Source organism: Hylobates moloch, unplaced genomic scaffold (genome assembly GCF_009828535.3).
Source record: "Hylobates moloch isolate HMO894 unplaced genomic scaffold, HMol_V3 SCAFFOLD_3, whole genome shotgun sequence".
NCBI classification, from domain to species: Eukaryota; Metazoa; Chordata; class Mammalia; order Primates; family Hylobatidae; genus Hylobates; species Hylobates moloch.
Window position 1 is genome coordinate 123,452,439 of NW_026652278.1, and position 24,284 is coordinate 123,476,722.

The 24,284-nt window shown below is 35.2% G+C and overlaps 1 long non-coding RNA gene across 1 annotated transcript; it reads right to left on the reverse strand.

Moving 5' to 3' along the window:
- Positions 1-16,403: 16,403 nt before the first annotated feature.
- Positions 16,404-23,610, reverse strand: LOC116479996 (uncharacterized). Its single transcript, XR_004251183.2, has 2 exons — positions 23,429-23,610; positions 16,404-18,549 (listed from the first exon to the last, which is right to left on the reverse strand). It is a non-coding gene; the product is annotated as an uncharacterized LOC116479996 (long non-coding RNA).
- Between the last annotated feature and the right edge of the window lie 674 nt (positions 23,611-24,284).

The following is a 24,284-nucleotide window of genomic DNA, read 5'->3' on the forward strand; positions in this document are numbered from 1 at the left end:
AAGACACTTGCCTTGTCTCAGATGAAACTTTGGACTGTGGACTTTTGAGTTAATGCTAAAAAGAGTTGATACTTTGGGGGACTGTTGGGAAGGCATGACTGGTTTTGAAACATGAAGATATGAGATTTGGGAGGGGCTGGAGTGAAATGGTATGGTTTGGCTCTGTGTCCCCACTCAAATCTCATCTTGTAGCTCCCATAATTTCTATATGTAGTGGGAGGGACCTGATGGGAGAAGACTGAATCATGGGGACAGGTCTTTCCCCTGCTGTTCTCATAATAGTGAATGGGTCCCACAAGATCTAATGGCGTTAAAAACGGGAGTTTCTCTGCACAAGCTCTTTTTTTGCCTGCTGCCACCCACATAAGATGTGACTTGCTCCTTTTTGCCATGATTGTGAGTCCTCCCCAGCCATGTGGAACTGTATGTCCAGTAAACCTTTTTCTTTTGTAAGTTGTCCAGTCGTGGGTATGTCTTTATCAGCAGTGTTAAAATGGACTAATACAATCACTCTATCAAATGAGATAATATTTATTCCTTTACCACTGACAACTCTCTTGGCTCTTCTGTTCAATCATATTACTGATAGATGCTTTGCATTTTGTTTTTGTTGTTTAACCTGATTGTTATAGCTTATTTTATGAATTTCTGTTCTTCTTTTAATTTTGCAACAATTTTACTAATTCTCCTTACATGTTTATAAGTCATATGGAGACTCCTTCTCATCTACCCTGACCCCAGAATATTAAAACTTTTCAGGGTTTTTGGATTAATTCCATTATATGGACATGATTCCTTGAGATAGGAAAAACTGATTGGATTGTGACATTAGACTTTTCAGAATCTAAGATCTTACAAAATATAAAGCTTTACTAGTAATTTCGTGAACTCAGGTAATCATTAGGCATAGGCAAGTCAGAGAATTATTTAGATCTCTTAATCTGATTCTTTAGATCCTTGGTTCTGTCATTAGATACTCCCTTGCCCAGACAGATAGATGAGACTTCTAGAGAGGTATGCTGACAATTTATTTACATGGAGATACCTGTCTCATTATCAAATATCTTAATGTTTATGCAGATAATTACATATGTGGTATATGTGACATTTTCCAGGGAGCCCCATAAATCCATAGCCTTCTACTTTGTTAAGCATAAGCAATTCTAAATGACCAAGTACATTCTGCTAAAAGCATTTCTGTGATAGATAATCACTCTCCTGCTAGCAAAAAAACATTCAAATTGTTTGTCAGGAGCTGTCATTAGTATGTTTATGTAAGCAAAATGGGCTTCCTTCCTTCTGTGGATCCTGGCAGGGCCTCTAAAATCAGAAAGCATCAAAGACCCTTTCCTTTCCAGTCTGCTCTGACCTTGGTCAACATCTTAGTGCCAAATATTGCTGGTGTATTATCATTATTGGCTTACAACATTTTCTGCAATGTTTCACTTAAGCCAACTAATACTCTGACCTTGATTTGAACCATCCAACAGAGAGTAGGAATTCCCTACACAAAGCATGTTACTCATTAACATCTTCCTTTACAGGTCTCTTGATGTTCATTCACAAACTCAATTACCTTTTTCCTCCATCAACCTCAATTATTTGCATCATTTTCCATGGGCCTATGGGAGTATTTAATTGAATACATATTTTTTCTTCTCAAATCAAATTTTCTGAAACAAATTTGTTTCTATGAACTGTATTTAAGGTATATTCCAGGTTGGTACAAACACTAATTTTCAGGGGTCATTATGTCAAAGAGCCTATTCACACCCCATGGCCCACATATGTCAAAGGATTGTTCTTTATCCATTCACTTTCTACCAATTCCACACATGGGAGATAAACTTCTTTTTTATCCATATTACCGGGGTTGTCAGGCAGCAACATTAAAGGTCACAGTGTTCAGTGAAACCTTGCCATAACTTAGACTAAACATGTTTTTCTCATAATTTTGCTTCTTCAGCTTCTTTCTTCCTTTCTTTCTTTCTTTCTTTCTTTCTTTCTTTCTTTCTTTCTCTTTCTTTTTTTTCTTTCTTTTCTCTTTTCTCTCTCTTTCTTTCTCTTCTCTCTCTTTCTTTCCTTCTTTCCTTCTTTCTTTCTTTCTTTTTTTTTTTTTTGACAGAGCTTCACTCTTGTCATCTAGCTGGAGTGCAGTGGCATAATCTCGGCTCACTGCAACCTTCACCTCCTGGGTTCAAGCAATTCTCCTGCCTCAGCCTCCTGAGTAGCTGGTATTACAAGCACCTGCCACCATGCCTGGCTAATTTCTGTATTTTTAGTAGAGATGGGGTTTTGCCATGTTGGTCAGGCTTGTCTTGAACTCCTGACCTCAGGTGATCCACACTCCTCAGCCTTCCTAAGTGCTGGGATTACAGGCATGAGCCACTGTGCCCGACCTTGAGCTTGTTTCTTTATGAATTCCTGCAACTCAACATTAAAGACATAATATCTCATAGTGATTAATATATCCAATAGTCCTTCCTAACTAAAGGTACAAAGTTAATCCTAGTGTTGTTAATAAGAATGGAAGTCATTATTTATTCAATGTCTTCAGTTCAAGCTTTGTCTTAAACCAAACTGATTTCCTCCTACAACTGAGTCCTCTAAAAACAGCTTCCTCTAGTGTCCCTATTTGAAGTAGCAAGTCATTTTTATCATAATGATGGGCCTCCTAGAACACTACTTCAATTAGATTTAATATCACATGACAAAATCCTGTAATTCTTTCAAAATGCCTGGCAAAGGGGCCAGTGCTGCTTAACTTGCCACTCATGTAGTTCATATTATGTGCTAATTAAATGTGTCTAGTTTGAATGCATTGTCTACATCTACAAATAATGTGCTTCATGAGATTCTCAATTAGGTACATCCTAGCAGCAGATACCGTTTTATCTGGCTGTGTCATGGGCTTCCCTTAAATGTCCTCTACGTACCTCTTGAGGGAGTTATTTATAATTTAAAGCATTAAAGCAAGCATAAAATCACATTCTCTGAGGCTTTCTAGGTTCTAGTTTTATATTCTTTAAATTAATTCCATTTACATTCACACTGATGTGTTCAAAGCAACAGATCAGATCAAGCTGTGACATACCAGACAGGCAGCCACTATCTGCTTTCTATCATAACCAGGGAGCTGTCTTAGCAATGTATCGTTTTGATTTATGGACATATAGGGTGCAGAAATTCTATTGTACAGAGTGCTCTGCTCTGTACAATTCATTGGTAGTTTCTCTGGAAAAAAATAATCTAGAATAGTAAACAAAGCCTAGAAACTGAATGGTAACTGTAGTCAACTACACATAAGCTGAGTTGTCAGGGGGCACTTTGTCATTTGTTTTACTCAGATTATACAGGTAGAACATCCAAATCAGTAGAGTCCAATTTTCCTTTTCTGCAGTAAACAGGCCAAGAGATTTTCACCAACAAAGCCCATTTGTTTGGATGACAACAGCCAGAGATAGTTAAGTATGATATCCTCACTCTGAGCTGTTTGCATTGAAAATATTGTAGTGGCTTCCCTCCATGGTAATGTAATCTACTTATAAACACCTTTCCCATCTGCTATGATTTTACCATATTTCCAAATGCTTCCTCCCAATATCAGGCTGTATAACTCATCGTGCATAATGTTTGCCCACACAATCAATAACGAGAACCTTACTAGCACACCCAAACAAATGTTTGGGTTTTATTTGTTTGTTTAACTTTTATTTTAAGTTCAGGGGTACATGTGCAGATTTGTTACACAGGTAAACTTGTGTCATGGGAGTTTGTTGTCAAACAAATGCTGTAAGTGATAGACAAAGGACCTCAGAAGTCTCTCCTCTGCTTGATAATGGAGCTTCCTTCACCTTTAGCCCTAATTTGGTTACATAGGAAGGAACTTTTGATCCACCACAAATTACCTTTCAGAAAAGACACAATCAAATTAAATGGCATAAATATCATGTCTTGGGTATTGTATAACCTTCCTCTGGTGCAAGTAAATTTAAAACTGGGTTTGAGACCACCATTAGAAGCCAAATAAAAGTATTAGAGGTGGGAAAGATATAAAGTTATATTATTGCATTCTCCTTCACTCCCTCATTACTACCTCTTCATTTTAGTAAGGCACAGTGGATTTTGTGATTTATTTCTTATATTAGTCTCAGGATGCAATGGTTTCACTAAATGAACCCTTAATAATTTTTGAGTAAGGGGCCTTGCTTTTCATTTTTCACTGGGTTACAGAAGTTATGTAGCTGATCCTTCCTGTTGACATTGGCTGTGTCATTCAGTGCAACAGCATGTGTCTTTCAAATGAGCAAACAGCTGTCACTGGCATATTTTGAGTCAAAATCCAGAGGAGTCTAAATTGGTGGTCCCATTTAACTTTTCCTAAAGGGCTCTAGTTTGGTTGTGCCCTAATATCATCTGACCAGTTGGATGGGATCATAAGGGCCTAATGTTATTGTCTGTGCTACCACCTACCACAATACTTTTCTTGCTTATTTCTGCTCAGTACCTGTAGTGAGTTAAATAGTGCTCTTCTAAAATTATTATTCATTCAGAATCTAAGAAGGTGACCTTCTTTAGAAATTTCCACATATAATTAGTTAAGATGAGCTCCTACTAGATTAAGGAGGTCCTAATTCCAATGACTGGAGGTGTTTTTATAAGAAGAGAGGACACACGGAGAAGAGATTGAAAATGAAAGCAGAAACTGGAATAATAAATCTATAAGTAATAAAGCTCCAAAAATTTGTAGGAGAGAGTAGAACCTAGGAAGGGGCAAGAAAAGATTTTTTTCTATGGCTTTTCAAGGAAGCGTGACCCTATTGACTCCTTGGCTTCAGACTTCTAGCCTCCAGAACTGTGAAATAATAAATTTCAGTTGTTTTAGGCTACCCAGTTTATGGTAATTTGTTCCAGCAGCCCTAGGAAAGTACTACAATGCTGTATTGACGTTCTGAGCTCTTTCCGGTTATTTTGTGAGTGTGGGTAGACAAGATTCTTACAACAGTCTTGACAGTTTCTGAGTTTATTGCTTATTGGTGGGTCCTATGAAAGATAAATTACTTCTCACAGTTTAAGGAACGTCCTAAGTTGATCGGCACTAATTTCCAGGATTTAGTTGCAGTTTAAGGAATGTCCTAAGTTGATCTGTACTAATTTCCAGCAATTAATTTGCACCTTGGGCTGTGCCTTAAATTCTAGCTGGATTTATCAGCCAGCTTCTATTTGTAATATAGGTGACAATAGTCCTTAACTCCTCTCCTAATTTTTGCTCTGAGAAGAAAATTATCATCGTACCATGAAAGTAGTGTATGAACTCTATCTTTTAGGTTATTTTTTACCAGATTATGGAAATGTGATAATGAATTTTTTTTTAAATCCATGATAAGACAGTAAACACAAACTTGTTTCTATTCGGCAAAGCTTAAAATTTTGCCTACTTGAAATTTAAAAAAAAAAATCTTAGGAGGCCTCTGAGATTGGTTTCATGCTCTGTTGTAGCTATCTCGAAATTCTTAATAATTTTTGAGTAAGTATCCATGCATTTTCATTTTATACTCAGCTCTATGAATTATGTAGTTAATCTTGATAACATATCAGAGCCTCTTGTCTACTTTATTTTCTGTGCATTCTTCATCATATCAGGTACAGATGAAGCATACAAATGAACCACCCTGATACTCTATGGTAAATGTCCAGGGGCTACCTACTTATTGACCAGTTAGAACTACAAAAAGGAAGTTAATGTGGGGAGGGGAACTTCCTTCTGAACCATTTTCTTAATTAAAACAGTAGTCTCTTATTGCCCCCTTGGAATTCTGCATTGCTTAATGTTTACTACTGTGGAGAGCTTGAGCAATTCCAAAGGATCCCATTTGGCATGGCTAATTAAAATTTGGTGAAGAGTGAGCTTAGTCTTCATCCTCTGTGGAAACACACAGACAACAATGTCCCATTCATATTGAATGACAATTACAATTTTGTATTTACGTAAAGGTAGCACAAGCAGGTAATATTCTCTCCAACCACACATTCCAACCTGTAACTTCATCTTTACCTTGGTTTCCTCCCTGATGTTCTCTTCATGAACTCCAGATTTCACTTAGAGCATGTATGAGGCTCTTTCCTACCTTCCATAAGGCCTACTGTAAATTCTGCTCTACATCCTACCAATGATAAGAAACTTTGAATACCACCCCAGGTAACTTTGTTCAAATTATTATTTATGGCCTCAGATCCATGACTGGGGCTGGAATGAACAGACCTCAGTTCTTTATTTAATTGTTTTCAGATTCTATGGCTTTAATTAAGGCAGTAAACTCTGCCCCCTGTTCAAGTATATTCTGTTCTATATCACTATGCTCATAACTGGATTTGAACTCTTTCAGCTATAATAAATAAAGCAAATTTTCTATGATTCTTTAAGGGATTGGTGGGGGCTACAGTACTCCTCTCCTCTGATTCAAAAGTTGATAATGTACTTTTACTTTCTTCTTAAAAATTCTATCAAGGCTTACGTTTTAAATCCTATTTATATTTTCTTCAAAAGTGAATTAATTCAAGTGAGCTACCTTTCTATTTTCTCTTCTGATTTTTAATTTCTCCCTGTTGTGCACATGACATAAATGCTTTTTTCTCCATATAATCCCATGTATAGTAACTAAACCTGTGTATTTGTTACTGTTCTCTGAATATATATATTTGGCCCTCAAGGTTATATAAGTCTTGTAAGACGGAGAAGCATTAGCTTATCCTATTCATTCTATCTCTTATTATTTGTATCAATAGCATTAACTAAAGTGTTTTCTCTCTGGAAAATATAAAGCCTGTCAACATTTACACTTGTATCATTCCTATCATGTGAAAAGGAGGATCCAATTGGCAATTTGGAGAGGAGTTGTAGCAGTTACCCTTCTCAGCATAGGCCTGACAAATCTCACCTTAACAACTGCAGCAGATGTGCTGTCACAGTATTTGGAAGTGTTTTCTCAAAAGTTTACAGCCACTTAATGATTAGTCGTGACCATGAATAGTCCTTTGCATCATATAATAATAGAATTGCAACATGTTCCTCCATCATTAATTTGAAGAATCCATGCCAATGTTAATTCACCAGTCTTCTGTTAGTGAATATTCTGTTCTTTAATAAAATATAGTTTTCACTCATCACCTGACCTTGGACTCCAGTTACATAAATAGTTTGTCCAATAATCAATATTTTGAGTCATTTCTAAGGATACATGAAATTTCTCCAAGAAACCAGGGAGGGATAAGAAGGTTTTCCAGTGAATAAAATGTAATCTCATAGCTTTTTCTCCCACTATCATCTCCTCCTATTAAAAACTAACCTTTTAACTAACGTATTAAAAGGTTAGTTTTTACAGGTATGCTAGCAGGAGTCAGTCAATGGGATTTTCACCCAATTTCCCTTTGTCCACGTACTCCCTAGACCTGTACTCCCAGACTGTAGTCTGTGGCCCCCAGATTTCAATGGTAAGACTTATTTCGCTTAACCTGCCTCAAAGATTCCACTACCTCATACCAAAAATGTATAGCCAACTATCTTGAGAACAAATTCTCATATTTTTCCATTATCTCCTTTTGAAAAGGAGCACAGGTAGAAAAAGAAAACATTCACTATTTTGGTGCGTGGGTCTAAAAGACAATCCTGCTCACAGTGCCAATCTGAACCCACAAAAAGCATTGAATTGTCAAATCAGACTCAGATTGAAGATTTTGCTCAGTATCATGCTTTCTGAATAATTTCAAAGATAAAATAATCATGTATGGGTTAAGTGGGAAGAGACCTGGGTCCTTTCATCTTCATTGAATGTGGTCTGGTCCAAGTTTCTAGATTTGGTTTCTAAGTAAAATGTACAGTTGCTTTACTTACTGAGGTGTATTCTTAGGTACAAACGATCTCCTTTTATACTTAGATAGCAACACAGCTAACATGACATTTTCTTGGGAATCATCACCCTACATTTATTGATTTCCTGGCTTATTTTTCATAAGCAATTTTAGACAACTCCACATGGTCTGCTAAAAACATTTTATGAAAAATGATTCTTTTGCTACCAAAAACGATTTAGTTTATTTTCTAAGAGACTTGCATTAATATGTTTACAGAAAAATTAAACCAGAATGCCTGACTTCTTTATTTCCCAGGAGTTTTCCTCCACACCTGCCCCCATCAGGTGAGAAAATTGATCAGGAGGTACCACCTCTTTCCACACCATTCTTGAATCTATTCTACAGAACTCTCTCACATGGTCTAGCAATGTGTTTAAGGTAGAATATTTTTTCTGTCAATATTTCTTATGTGTTAAATTTGCTTTGCATCATTACTTATTGACTAGAAATTATATATTCCTTCTTAACATTAATCATAATGAATCTAAAAACCTAATTGATTTCAACCAATAAATTTCTTTTTAATTCCTGTCCTCAACATTCTTGTCCTCAATATTCCTATTGTTACTGTTACAGTTATGGAATCATCTTAATGAAATCATAGCTAGACCAGTACATTAATTTAAAACAACAGCTTCCTTTTTCTATAACTTCTTCAAACTTTTCTTCACTGTCGTATAATGATAATTACTCTAAAATGACAATCTGATCATTAAAACTTTAATCATTTACTCTCTGCCAATTTCATAAATAAATATTTGATTCACAGTTGTTATTTCTTCCTCAAGATACGTCAAATAATCCACCTTTACAAAAAGCAATTTACTGTTTCATAAATGTGCTTTATTATGTCACATATTCAGTCTTTTAAACATTTTGTGCCACCCTTGGTCATCAAATAAATTTCTATCTACTAAACACGACTGACTCAGCAAAACTATAGCCTTAGTTTCATGCATGTCTCCATCAATTTTGGAATTGCTTTTATACCCCAAACTGCAGTGGGAGAAAAACACACAACCAAATTGTGCTGATTGTTATCTCTTTAAAACCACAACCTTGAAAAGCAAATGTGCCTTTAGTGCAGCCAAATAAGCCCATTTTTCTTTTGTTAGCCATCACCTTCTTCCTCTTATGTAAGATTAACTTATGGATTCTTTCCTCATTTCACACCCCTCACATACTTTTCTTCAATCTCAATGCCAGCTGATGACCTTGTTTCCTGTGTCAGTAAATAAATAAATAGATAGATAAACAACAATCAAGAGGAAAGGTATGCAGACTCCACTACTACATATACTTACTGCCAGTATCTAAAATTACATACTACTCATCCTGCATATTAATAGAGCAGGGTTTTTTCTCTGGTACTATGGACAAACTGAGCCAGATAATTCTATGTTTGGGATGGGGTGTTGGAAAGGTTGTCTTGTATGTTGCAGGATGTTTAGCAACATCCCTGGCCTCTCCCATTCGATGCTAGTAGTAACTCCATTCACAAGTTGTGACAACAGAAAACATCTCCAAACATTGCCAATTGGCTCCTTGCAGAGTGAAATCTCTCCTTAAAGAAAACCACTGCCAGAAATGAAATGTTTATACACCTACCTCAAGCTTTCACCTTTGCTTGTTCATCAACTCTTTCTGACTACACAGGCTATACACAGATACTTTTCAATGCTTACCCCTCTTATACATAATCAAATTTTCCTCATTGGATCATTTCATGATCATACAAATATGCTATTACTTCTGTCATATTAGAAAATAAAAGCAAATAAGCAACTAGTATTCTTCATTTTCCCCATTTTCATTGTTAGATACCGCCAGGGAATTTGATCCCTTTTTCACCAAAACTCTTTAAAAGGATAATTTATACTCACCGTGTCATTTGCTCCTTGCATTTTCTCTTTAATCATTTCACTTCCATACAGATTTTTGCCCCCTAGTACTCTAATTAAACCTGTCCTCCACTTTGTTAATCTTGTAGTTATTTTTCTCACCTTACTTGATTTATCAGCAGCATTTGAAGTAAATTATTCTCATAATACTATCTTCATTTGACTCCCTGGTTTTATATTATTTGTATACTTCTGTCTCTCTCTTTCTTTCTCTCTCTGTCTCCCTCTCTCTCTCTTTCAGCGTTTTCTTCTATTTGGCAGATTCAATGTTGGAACGTCCCAGGCCTCAGTATTTTATTTTCCCCCACCCTCATCTTTCTCTGCACTTCTCCTTGGTTATCTCATCCAATCTCATGGCTTTACATGCAGTGTAAATGCTAATGAGACCCAAATTTATATTTCCATGCCATATCTCTATCCCAAATTCCACACTCATGAATTCAATTGCATTTTTTACACTTCCACCTGAATGTTGTGATGATAATGGGTCTATTTTTCCTGACACCCTTTCCTCACTCTGCCCAGCTCAATTCATAAGACAGAGGGGATGAACACTGTGGATTATGTATCTCAGATTTTCTGAAAGCTGGCTTCCAGGCAGGCTCAAACAATAGGAGACACATGTAGAAAGATGAAAGGCAGGAACAAGGAGAAATCTGGATATTGTCTCAATTTCTCCCTGTCATCCCTAATAACAGTTGCATTTTTTACAGGCTCCTGCTCCTTTTACATAGGCCCACTGTGGTTCCACCTTCCCCCACATATCCCTCCCTGCAGCTCCAGTAGTACAGCCTCTTATCCCTGTTCTCTAAGGGAAGGTGATAGTAGCCTCCCATTGTTGCTAAATTGTAGGTTACCTCACTGTCCCCTGATTGGCTTTAATTTTTTTAAAGTTATTTCTACCATCAATTACCTGTATCAATTCCCTTTGTTTTAAATTCTCAGTGATTTCAATTTTCCTGGCTAGTTTCTGATTACTTCAGATACTTAATAGAATTCTCAAAGTATGACTCAAGAGAAATTGCTGATTTCTGTCTCCCAGCCACTACCAAACCTGTTTATGCTTACCCATTTCATTTGATGGCAAGTCCTTCCTCTGGTTGCTTAAACTCAAAGGCTTTATAATATCTAGAATCTACTACTTCTCACTATGTCTACTGAGGTGTGAATTACTACTGTTTTCCTCTTGGATAAAGTCAATATCTAAAGAGGGGAGTTTTCCTAAAAGTATCCCCTTACAGTCAGTTACCAACACAATGTCCACAGTCATCCTTTTTACATAAAACAGCGTGTCACTTCTCTTCTTAGGACCTATAGTGACCCTCTCTTTCATTGACAGTAAAATTCTAAGGCAGTGTGAGGTTTAAAATACCCCGTAAATATGTACACTTATTATGTCATTTAAATATAATATATATTTTTAAAAATTAAAAACGTATATCAAGGCCCAAATTACTTCTGTGTGCTCATCATTAGCTCCCCTTCCTCACTCATCTCCAGCCACACTGCTTTCCTTGAACCCCTTCAAACAAGCCAGATATGGGGCTGTCTTGGGCCTTTGCCCTGCCTTCTCCCTCTGCCTGGGTTCCCTTCTTTCAGATATCTACATGTTTAATCCCTCTCCACCTTTAAATTTTTGCATAAATGCTATCTTTTCAATGATGTTTTCTACGGCCTCCCTACTTAGCATCTCAACCTGTTTCTTGGACCAGCATTAGAAAATGAATATAGAGAGATGAACACAATATATATGGCCCTGCCCTCATAGTACTAGCAATCTACAGGGACACAAAATAATATGCAAAAAAGTATTTGAATTATCTTCAGCACCTTTCTAAAGAAAAAAAGCTACTTTAAAACTTACACTTAGAAGTGCTCAATACGAGTCAATACGTTATGTCGCCACCTAAAGTAACAAGATGTTAGGCTGCAACTGCTGTATATTTTGAATGAGACTCATTACACTACGAAGTCGCATACTTGTTTAATATTATAATAAGACAGAACTAAATTTAAATCAGAGTTATACCAAACACTAGCTACTGTGAATCTCTACATCTCAATGTTCTCACCATCAAAATTGAGCTAATAATAATACTAGCTTCTTAAAGTTATTTAAAAGATAAATGAGCTAAGATATGTAATGCTCATAGCCCATTTAGAAAGGCAAAATATAAGGTATAGTACATAGAAACCACTGACCATTGGTAATTCTGAAACACTACGGATCAGACAATTTGAATGAACCATATACTAAAGGTTGGAAAAGTTATTTAATTAAACTCTGCCTTTCTTTTTTCTGGGAAGAACACATAGATTAATCATTTTGTGTAATCTCAACCTCTCCCTTCTTGGGAGTGGGGATAGGGGAAACAGTTTTCATCACTTATGATCTTAAGTTTCTTCATGCTCTTTCTCATAGTTAAGACAATACCACTTATTTTAGCTTATTGTTACAATAGTATTTCATTTTTTTCTAACAACTTGGTATTAGTCAAGATGGGATATAATAACAAATGACTCTTGAAATCTTCGTGGCTGCCACAGGAAGTTTCAAGAACACAACTTGAAAGTGAATTGCGTGACTTTGCTCCATATTTCATTGGCCACTACTCATTCACTGAGCCTGAATATAACTGTGTATATCACTGTTAGTACAGTATGCATGCCAGATACCCAAGACTCAATCTTGAACTTTTCCTTTCCTTTACGCACCACCTACTTAGTCATCAATTTTGATTCAACCTACTCCCCTAAATAGCTTTGACTTCCATTCACTTACCACTTTAGATTAGTGCTATAGACTCCTATTTTACCTCCATATCAATCCCCTTAAAACTCCCAATAGCTTCCATTGTTTCACCCAAAAGCTCAAATTCCTTTAATATAAAGTGTTACATGAACTGGCACCCTATATACTCTATATCCTAATCTCTCATCTTTCATTTATTTCTTTAACTCCTGAGTCATGTAACAAAAATGTATTTATCTCAGCACATATTCACTCCCTTACTTGTTATGCTCTCCCAAATGTCCCTGTATTTTTAATTGAATAGTAATTGTAACATTTTATTTTATATGCTTATATTACCATTTATATATATATTTACTTCAGACTCTGCTTTTAGAAGGCATACACTGGCCAGGTGCGGTGGCTCATGCCTGTAATCCCAGCACTTTGGGAGGCTGAGTGGGCAGATCATGAGGTCAGGAGATCGAAACCATCCTGGCTAACACGGTGAAACTCCGTCTCTACTAAAAATACAAAAAATAAGCTGGGCGTGGTGGCGGGCGCCTGTAGTCCCAGCTACTCGGGAGGCTGAGGCAGGAGAATGGCGTGAACCCAGGAGGTGGAGTTTGCAGTGAGCCGAGATTGCGCCACTGCACTCTAGCCTGTCTCAAAAAACAAAAACAAAAACAAAAAAAAAAGAAGGCATACACTGTGATAATTTCTACATCAAAAAAAAAAACAAACAAACAAACAAACAAAAAAAAACAAAATTCGAAGAATACTCAAAAATAACCCAAAGGAATAATTTTAATTTCAATTAATTGTTTATGGCCTTTATCATTTCAAGATTTTTATATGTCTGCTTTTATGAACTCTAGGCTAGTTTTTTTCCACTTTTATTTCTACAATCATAGGGTCTATTTTATATTTTCTCTTGCACTTGATTATAGAAGAGATTGAAATGGGTTAGGAAACATGTACTTGAAACCAATAATGAGCACACTTTACAGGATTTCAAAATCTAAAAATACCGTAAGATAACTTCAGGGAAGAGTAATAAGTATCGGTGTCATTTTTTTCCTTTTAGTAGATTAGTTGAAGAGGTAAATTGAACATGGACTATGTGTCAGACTTTTTTTTCCAAACTATGTTCTTAAATATATAGTAAAACATACTCTAGAAGTGGTTTTTTAATAACAAACAATATTTGAATTGAGATCCTAAAGAAAAATAAATTAACTGTGCAAAAATGTATTACTAAATATCTGCATTTTCTAGAGATGTATCCTTAAGTATGCAGGTATAAAATTACATTCTGAGATATATTTTTAAAATAATTTGGCAAGAAGAGAACAGGGATACCTTAAGCAGAAACAACAAAATTATGATAATTGTTGAATATGTGTGATGGTTGTATGTTAATGTATTGATTATTTTGTGTGGGTATGAAAACATGATAATAAAATCAAATTACAAAACATAAAAAATAACTATTGCTTTTTTAGCAGCTTATTACATTGTTTATAACAGTGTCTATAGTGCTATGATTGGTCAGAGCCAGAGACTTTATAACATTTAATAAAACGAGTCTCTCTAGAAGCTCATGGGAGTTCATTTACGGCAGCAAAGGCCTATATTAAATGGACTGAATATTAGAGAGTAATTATGTTGAGTAATGTGTTTATTTATATTTTTAATTATGCACTATCTTTTTTGGTTATCTTTAAAATATATTAAGCTTATGCAAATATGATATGCATCATAACCCAGGATCTATTATCTGAATTGCTTATATACTTATAATAACATAACTTTAAAAAGAAAGAATCAAACCATATTGCTAGCTTACAGGTTGGATCCTTCTAGAAAATAGTTATTTACCTGAATGTTTATTTTTGTTTTGCATCTTCATCAGTTAAAACCAACAGTTACAATACAAATAAAAGTTAAAAAATAATAATATTATTAATGTGAAATTTCAGTGTGCTTAGCAATAAATAATGGGAATAAGAATTATCCAGGATGTACTAAACGCTACAAGAATTATATAAATCTAATGAACATGAGGCTTTTGAACTTAAGTAAATTCTATGTGCTTAACTATTTTTATTGTTTATAGATTTAGGACTTCTGAATGCATTCTTTTTTGCTGTTATGGGATATTATGAATTCACCTCAGTAGACTTTTGCTTACAGGACGTAAAATTAATTTATTCTATGAATTTTTTCTTCTTTTCCTAAAAATGTGTAAGTTCTGTGGTTTCTTGGACTAAAAGATATCTATTTACACAGTGAAAGGCCAGGCCTTATAAGGATCGTGACAGTATTCAATCCTACTCTTGCTTTTTGTTTCAATGTGTTGCTAGTTATCTTATCTCAGTGTATTGTATTTATATAATTGCATATTTGATTAAGATACCTAACCTATGAGACATATTAACATAATGAACACATGTAAGCACACAACCCAATTTAAGCATAAGAACAGTATCAATAATTTTGCAGTTATCTTTCACTCTTTTTCAACCACACAGAGGCAACTATACTCTTAATTTTGTGTTTAGAGTCCTCTATTTTCTTAATAGACAGATTGCACATGGTTAAAGGTCTGTCTTTACATCAAGAGAGCCTGTGTTTGGATCTTATTTCCCCCGCTTGTGTCTCTTTTGAATTTATTCTTAAGCTTTATCCCTTGTTCTTTATGGAAATTTGAGTATTTTAGGAAAAGTAAAAAAAAAAAAAAGAAAAAAAAAGAAACTTTAAAGTAGAATGATAAAATCTAGTGTTTTTAGATACAGAAGTGAGAAGTTGAATACGGGTAAAGCATGATGGACTACAGGAAGAACAGAATTTCTTGTGTGTGACTGCTCATTCAATAAGCTGTATTTTTTAAAGACCTGAACAGGTTATAGCTATTGGTTATCTACAAGTGGAATTCTGAAACACGAAAATGAAAGCCTGACAAATAAGATGTTAATGCCATTTTCACTTAAAAAATAGAACAAGCAAAAGAGGGAAATAAAAGCACTAGCCCAGTAAAGAACATCCTCTATTTACCTTACTCATAAGCCATTTCAGGGCCATACCTGCAAAACTAGGAAGAAACTGCTAAGTGTTAAAACATTTTAACCAATCACTTTAAGAAAGGCAGAGAACGCAAATCACTCTAGTAGATAAAACAGGAGAGACCGAAGTTGCTATAGTTGTAATCTTTTTAAAAATAATCTATTTGTTTTGTAGAAAACCCCAATAGGAAGGTGTTTTCATTTTTAAAGGTATCTCTCTTCAGATACTATTTAATACTCAATGTGCTAATAATGTCAAAAATTGTTAAATGCGTATATATCTGTATTTCAAATAGGATAGTTTATCAAGTCAGGTTTTCCAAGAAGCTGATACTATGCAATTATAAGTCACTCAAAAGGTTATGAGAGGAACGTTAATTAAAGATTAAGAAGAGAAAGCAGATCTAAGTGCAGGGAGTCTTCAGTGATGCAGGCCTGGCTTCTGTCAAAGGAGGGGGAGAAGGAAGAAGGATGAGAATGAAAGAGTCACAGCCTGAAACACGGTTTAGGAAATTTTGGCCAGGACAATAGGAGTCTCCAGTCCAAAGTCTTCTGTTGGAAGGTTATCACAAATCTTAAAAATGGCCTTCATCAATACTCTCAGCATGCTCAGTCACTGGCCAGGAACAGCTGGAGAAAATATGACCTGAGTGCAAAGATAGGCATACAACCAGAAAAACAGTAGCTGGGGCTGCCTGTCATCCATGTTCACTGAAGCAAGAGTTGTGAGTGGTGACCACATATAACAAATATTTCTATGAAAACAACAACAACAACAAAATAAAACAACCCAACCAAGTGAAACTCCAAAATGATAACCTTTAATGCTTATTAGATGACATAAGTGTTAAGTTGGATATTTTATTAAGTAATAATTATATATGCACATATTTATGGGCATGTGAGCTTAATTTCTGTTTTTAAATTCAGAATGCTTCAATAATAACATTGCATTTTATATAATCCTGATTTTCTTTTTTAAAATCAGCTCAAAAGGAGAAGCTAAAATATTCAGCTTTAATTTCACCAGTAGATTTTTAATGTTTTGTAATCATAATGTTTAATTTGTGCTGTTCTTAGAACTTTAATTATGAAGCTAAATTGTACTAATATCCATTAGGTACTTCTTAATTGTAGGCACATCATATGTCTGATGTGGCAGTAATAATTGGTGTAATTAAATTCTAATATGCTTCAGTAGCCTGATTTTTTAAAGTGAATAAAAAGCTGATAGAAATAAGTCAGTTCTTGAAGCTGCATAGTTGTATAATACATACACGTGTTTGCATTTGTAACATGCACATTTATTCAGAAAAAACAGCTCATTAATTTATTCCAAAATAATTTCACCTGATAACTTGAAATACAGAGTAAAACAAGTTGGTCAGGTAAATATACATGTAACTTAAAAAGAAACAGTCATGTAGTTTAGCCATAAGGACAATGCTTTTCTCTTTTACAAATTCTTAGTTAGGTCAAATTCTCTGAAAGTCACTACATTTCTTTGCTGTGATGTGTGTTGGGTGAAGTTACAACCTATTTGCAAATCACATCACTGGTTTGTCCAAGCAGAGGTAGATCAGAGGTAAGCTCTTGTCCTGCTAAAAGTCTCCTAAAAACAGCAAGACAATATTTTACATGTTCAAAAATGCTCATTTATTTATATTCCCAAATTTTCTTTTATTCAATATAATATAGGTAATTTAAAAATAGGTAGAATATTTTTGTTAAATATGTTTTATTTTTATACTTCTAGTTAAATGAATAGTGGAACATTATATATCTATTGAATGTTTTAAATTACATGGAATTAAAATATCAAAGTTAATTACATTATTATAATTTCTAAATTTCAGAAACCTTCTTTAAAATTCTTACTGTTTTATCTTAAAAATTCATATAGAAATTGTGGTCAGATGTAAACTGTGACTCTGAGCACAAATCCCAGTACTATCGCCAATTTAATTCCAATTTTTGTGTTCACACATGAAATGTAGTTTTTCTTTTATTGAGTTTTAAAAATCTGTAAGATTTACCTATCTGAATATACACGCAGGTCTAGCTTCATGTTCCTGTGACCTGTGTGGTCACACAAGGACCCATGTACATAATGACCTCATACTTGGCCTAATGCTCTGCTGTTGCCATCTTGAAACGCTTAACACTTTGAACGAGGTACAACTTCCATTTCATTTTGCACTGGGCCCTGCAAATCACATAGACAGTCATATATGAGTCCAGTATTTTCCTACCACCAGACATTTTAATGTACTGAAGAGATAAAACTAATGATTAGAAGTTTTAAAAGAATATTTTAAAGAGTTGTTTGTTTGTTTGCTTGTTTTTTAACCGTAGATGTCTCAAGCTTGCCTTCCATTAGATAATGCAGTAAGGAACCCCCAGTTTACAACACAGGGCAGGCAGGAAGACAACCAACTCAATGGGATCTATGTCCTGTGCAGTCACTACCAGCTGAGACTTCTTTTTCTCCACTAAGGTGGTGACAGCGTTAACCCCCGTTAAAAGAACAGGTGATCTCTTAGTGGGGTTGTCTCCTTTGCTTTCTTCTCAGCCCAGGCCAAGAGTCTCTGCTGCTTCTCTTGCTTTGTCTCTAGTCTGTACTTGCCAGCCAGCTTACCCCATTGAGTAGCTGTTTGGTGGTCCAAGGCCCTGGTGAACTGATTAATCACAGAAGGCACTTCTAGCTGCTTATAGAGGATGGCTCTCTGCTGCTGCAACCTAGTATAATGGGGCCATTTGACAAAGCAAGTGAGGTCCCTTTTGGGCTGGATGTTCTGTCCAATGCCAAAATGTACTGTCCAGTGCCAAATTTCTCAAACGGAAGATTCACCACTTTCATGGTCTCCTGCTTTTTCAAGACAGCAAGGGTCGGCACCACCTTCTTCCCTTTGGCCTTCTTTCGTTTTCGCACCTTGGGTAGCTGGAGAAGAGAATAATAAGATCTTGAGAGAAAAATAAGTTGAAGCCAGAGGTAAAACTGAATATTGGTAATACCTTTTTGTTTTAGGGTTGCTTTCCATTTTAGAAAGTAATTCAGAGTGTTATTTTTTAAAAAACATGTATCAGAGTTCTCTAATAAATTTCAAACTTAAAAGACCATTTAATTTCATAAGAGAAGAGAAATGTTTCATGAACATATTTTAAAGGTAGGAAAACTAGAATACAATTTGGAATAAAACTAATATTTAAAGTAACCTGGAGATAGGACTCATATCTTTTAATAGAACATGCTTTCTAACAAGCCAGTGATTTTTCAAAGTTTTCTAAAACACTTTTCTCAAACCATATTTAACCTAGAAGTAGAAACAAATAAAAGGCACAAAATTAGAGTTAATTTTCTTGTAACTGGGTTGGCTCCAAAGATTATAGTTAGGAAGTGATTACATTAAGCTCTACATATGCAGCATTCTAGCAAATTTCAATGCAGTAGAAAAAATCTATAAATAATGTGAAACACATATTAACATGTTAAGCATAATATGCATTCATTGTCTTCAACAGAATAGTTCTCTATTAATTTTTTAAATGTTATACAATTTCACTTTAAAAACACTGAAAAATCAACATATTTCATTAGGAAAAAATTATAAATGTTGCAAAATGATGAGGAAAATAACTATAGTAATAACTTCCAACTATAACAATTTTGTTTTATCTAATACTGGTCAGCTTTCCATGTGTCCAAGCATTACAGGACTTTTCATTAAGCCTAATCCTCACAAAAACATTGCTTTGAGTGATATTCCAGAGTGGTAGTCCTTTAAGGCATTAGAAAGATTTGTGAAATCACTAAGAATACTAGGGGAAATATTCAAAAAATGACAATTGTGCCATTATTCCTCCTCCTCAAAGAGACTGTCAGAACTAAAACTCTGTGCTTCATGTTCCTGTTTACTTCTGTCACTTTCAAGTCACAGAGGTATTATCAGACTTTCATCATTATGTGACTCTGCTTTTCCAACAGAATCAATTACCTATCCCTTATCTCACATCTTGATAGTGATAGAGCTTGAATGCTTATGTTCTGATTAGCAAACTCTTTTTGCATTTTTAATAAAAACTTGAACTCCTGATATGTCTGGGAAATACAACCCCTTCGACAGCCCTTTCAATGGGTTGCTACTATTTTGCTCACCCCATCTTCACCTGGCTAATGGTGAGGAGGTGGGGTATATACAATTTCAGTTAATTTGTAGTTATCAGCCTATTATAGTTCTTTCCTTCTGAAAACCAACAAGTAAATAAACCAACAAGCATCACCAATAAACTTTGACAGTTTATGGTTCATAATGTATGTCTGCACCAAACTTTCCATTCAAATGCTTTTTCAAACCTTTTTTGGTTTCTTTCTCTATTAAGACAACTTTTGCTTTTGGCTTTCAAAGACATTCTTTCCATTATAAACTCTGTCATTATTCTCTATTGTGCTTACCTCAAACTGGTAACTCTTTCAAATCTTACCTCTCAGTTTCTTGACCACCATGCATGTTAATAACATTTCTTCTCTATTTTAGACAGCAAATGTTTCTCAATATTTAAAAAAAATTAAAATATCCTACTCTTTGGTCCTCTCTACCTCCCATTTCATCCAATATCACTTGTTCAAGACCTGAACTTGTACAGGTTTTTAACCTCTTGAAGACTGTCACTCTATGGACTCTCTTCTCTCTCCTCCATAGCCTTCTCATTGCTTATCTTCCCTACTTGTCCAGGAAATGATGACATGTCTCATCACTATAATTAATCCCTTTCAAATGGCCTTTATGCCAAATTATTTTATTATATGCTCTTTCTGTGCCATGCCTTGTTTTCCAAACTTACCACAGTACAAATTTTACAATTAGTTTTCCATTACTGAATTAGTACCAATCTCTGTCTTAAAAAATAAATACAGTAAAAAATGATAATGAGTTTATTTTTTCTTATAATACTATCACTGGTGCATAATTAGAATAAATTAATCTTAAGATGATATAAGCATTTCTCCAAATGATCTTCAAATTCATTGATTTTTTTGTGATTTCAATTTCCATGTTTATTGTTCCTGTTGCAATTTTTTCAGATTTTATAAGTATATATATTAACTCAGAACACATACCTCTTATCACACATATTTTTTCATGTAATTTATCTAAATCTCATAGAAAAGAGTCCATTTGCATTTTCTCTTATTAGACTCCCGATTTCAAATAATATATTACTTATGAGTATTTTTCTGTGCTGTAGTTATTCATTCTTACAGATATGTAACATAATTCCTTTTTCAAAGGTAAAAATTGAACTGTCTTTTGTTGAGGATTTGCTGATGTCTGTCTAAAGTTTCAAAAATAAAGAACTTTAAAAGCAAAATGTAAATTCCTTTCAAGTTTTAGTAAAATTACTTCAAACTTAGTAGCTTGAACAATACATATTTATTATGTTACAGTTCTGTAGGACAGAAATCTGACTTGATCACACCATGGTAAAACCAAGATATTGCCAAGGTTGGTTTTTTCTGGGGGGGGTCTGTGGGAAGAGTTCGTTTCCTTCGGTTTTCCACAGCCCAGAGCCTGCTTGCATTCCTTTACTCACTATCCCTTCCCCCATTCTTAAAATGAGGAATGGAGTCAGAGTGACTATGGTTAACAATATTATATTGTATATTTCAAAATAGCTAGAAGAGAGGATTTTGAATGCTCTCACCATAAAGATATCAAAGATGTATGAAGTGAAGAATATGTTGAATATCCTGATTCAATATTTAAACAATACATACACGTGTTGAAACATCACACTGTATCCCATAAATATGTACAATTATTATGTGTCATAAAACAAGATTTAAATTGTTTTAGAAGGCCAGTAATGGCAGTTTGTGAGCTCCCATCACCTCACTCTAACTTCTTATTTCTCCTTCTTCCACTTGTAAATGTCCTTCTGATTATTTTGGTCCCATCAGGATAATCCAGAATAACTTTCCTATCTTAATATCAACTTATTAACAACCTTAATTCAGTGTACAGTTTCAATTTTCCTTTGCCATGCAACTAACATATTCACAAATTCTGGGGACTAGAAGGTGGACACCCGTTGTATTAGTTTGTTTCCACACTGCTAATAAAGACACAGCTGAGACTGGATAATTTATAAAAGAAAGAGGTTTAATTGACTAAAAGTCAATTAAAGGCATGTGAGGCCTCCTCCACATGGCTGGGGAGGCCTCAAAATCATGGTGGAAAGCGAATGAGAAGCAATGTCGCATCCCACGTGGTGGCAGGCAAGAGAGCTTGTGCAGGGGAACTCCCGTTTATAAACCCAGCAGATCTCATGAAACTTACTACCAGAAGAAAAGCATGGGGTAAACCATCCCCATATTAAATTATCTTTACCTGACCCCATTCTTGAGACGGAATTATTACAATTCAAGGTGAAATTTGGGTGGGGACACAGCCAAATCTCATCATTCGTGGAGAGCCATGATTCTGCCTACCACAAGTAAGATGTACAAAGCATGGAAGGAGCTACAGCCAGAAACAATTACACCATTGGGAATTTCTAGCAGAATAAATAGCAGTTATTAACAGATAAGTTAATAGATTAAGTAAACCTAAATAATTGCCTTCATTAGCAGCGAGGTTTTCGATGGTCCGTGTATCACAAATATTTAAACACAAATACATTTTTCTCATTCCAATAACAAAAGTGTTTTTTTGTTTGTTTTGTTTTGTTTTTGAAAGTTCGGTAGGAGAGAGAGAGAGATGAGCCGATTGGACTACCCCAGGCTGGAGGATATGTAGCTGAGAGTCTATGGCTGAGTGGAGGAAAAAAAAAAATCCCAAGCCCTGTCCAGGTTAACAGAGAGATAAAGCTGTTTCTGTTGAGATTTGATGGCCCCCATCACACCAAATTTGGGCTTCTAGCTAGCCTCAGTTCTTCAGATAACTGACCTTCCTTCCTTCCTCCCTCTTATAATAGTCTTTGTGTGTTAGAAGTACCTTGAAATACTGGTTCAGAAAATGTGGCACAAAAGAGAAAGGCTTGCTCACTCCACATCTTGACCTGATCATTTCCTGAACATGATTGTTTGAGGTAGATGACTCTTTGCTCCTCTTTGGCTGATCTACAGGAATAATATTGGGAATAAGCAAAGCTCCTTTGGACTCCAGAGGGTGGTGATCAGGAAGTGGGCCATTGAGAACCTAGGTAGAAATACTGGCCAGATTATTGGAGTAGTTTGCTTTATAATGTTTAAAATATTTATACATATGTTATGTGGGCCTCTATTTCCACTCTTGTCTTAGAGCCCACACATATTATGGAGAGCCTAGCAGTGTTTCTGGAGTTTTTGGTACTATACCTTTTTCAAGATAAAGTAAAAAACATTTATGGATATGTGTAGATTCCAGTGCCAAATTCCTTTCTCAGACACTGTTTCTAGTATAACATGCTAATATGTGACCCCTGCTTCACTGAGGGATTTTTAGAGAATCTATCCCAGTTTACTTAGTTCAACCCCAAGACATACTTTTCTTTTTAATGCAATGAATAAAGGGTGAGTTACTTAGTCATTCCGGTTTAATTTAATCCTACTATCATCTGCCAATGTGGTATTGATACTGTTTCCTATTTCTAGATTGTTGCTAGAAGTATTTTGTAGTATTTATTCTTGATATATGTTTGTTACTTTAACGGGAATACATAGGCTATAAATAGTCCCCTTGCCTCTCGCAAGTTAGACAGTCCTGCCCAGAATGCCCTACTGAAGCGTTGTAGCAGATCACCCTGTTCCTCCTTAACCTCTCTGTGCCTCATGTGCTCACCTGTAAAATAGTGATCACAGTAACACCCATCTTGTGATGATGTAGAGGATTAAAGAAGCTAATTAGGGGAGGCCAAGCATGGTGGCTTATGCCTGTAATTCCAGCACTTTGGGAGGCTGAGGTGGGCAAATCAATTGAAGTCAGGAGTTCGAGACCAGCCTGGCCAACATGGTGAAACCCACCTCTCCTAAAAAAAAAAAAAAAAGCCAATTAGGGTGGAAACACTTAGGACAGGGTGTTCATAGGTTGTCACCCTCTTGAAGCAATTGTTAGACACTATTTTAAAAATGTTTTACTTCTGAGTGAAATGTTGCATTTTATTTTACTAGAAGATTCTTATGTCGTTTAAGTACATTTTACACTATTATCAAAGAGCACGAGCGAAATATTTAGGAAAGATGGGACCATATTTCTATTATTTGTGACGTAGCCACAAAAAAATCAGGTAGATGAATTTGTATCAAGTTTTTGTACCAATTTCATATCTAAAATTTCAAAGAGTTTTATTGCAACAAACTCTCTTATCATTAACTCAAAAAAATGCTCTTTTAAATTGACTTCATTCCATAAGTCTCTACACTACTAATTTGGCCAGAAGTTATTTTCAATCCTAATTGGGAGCAACAAAGATCCACATGATATCCTTTCAATTTACGATGTTGAAGAAAGTCGAACTGTAATAATTTGTGTGTGCAGTCAAAGCAATTTTCAATACTATGTATCTCTGTAGAAACAAGTGAGAATGTCTTGGTTAACTATTTAAGTGGCTTGAGTATGGCAATTAAAATTTCATCTAAGCTCATTTTCATGAATCTTGTAAGGTGACATTTATTTCTTAAGCTCTGAACATCATCAG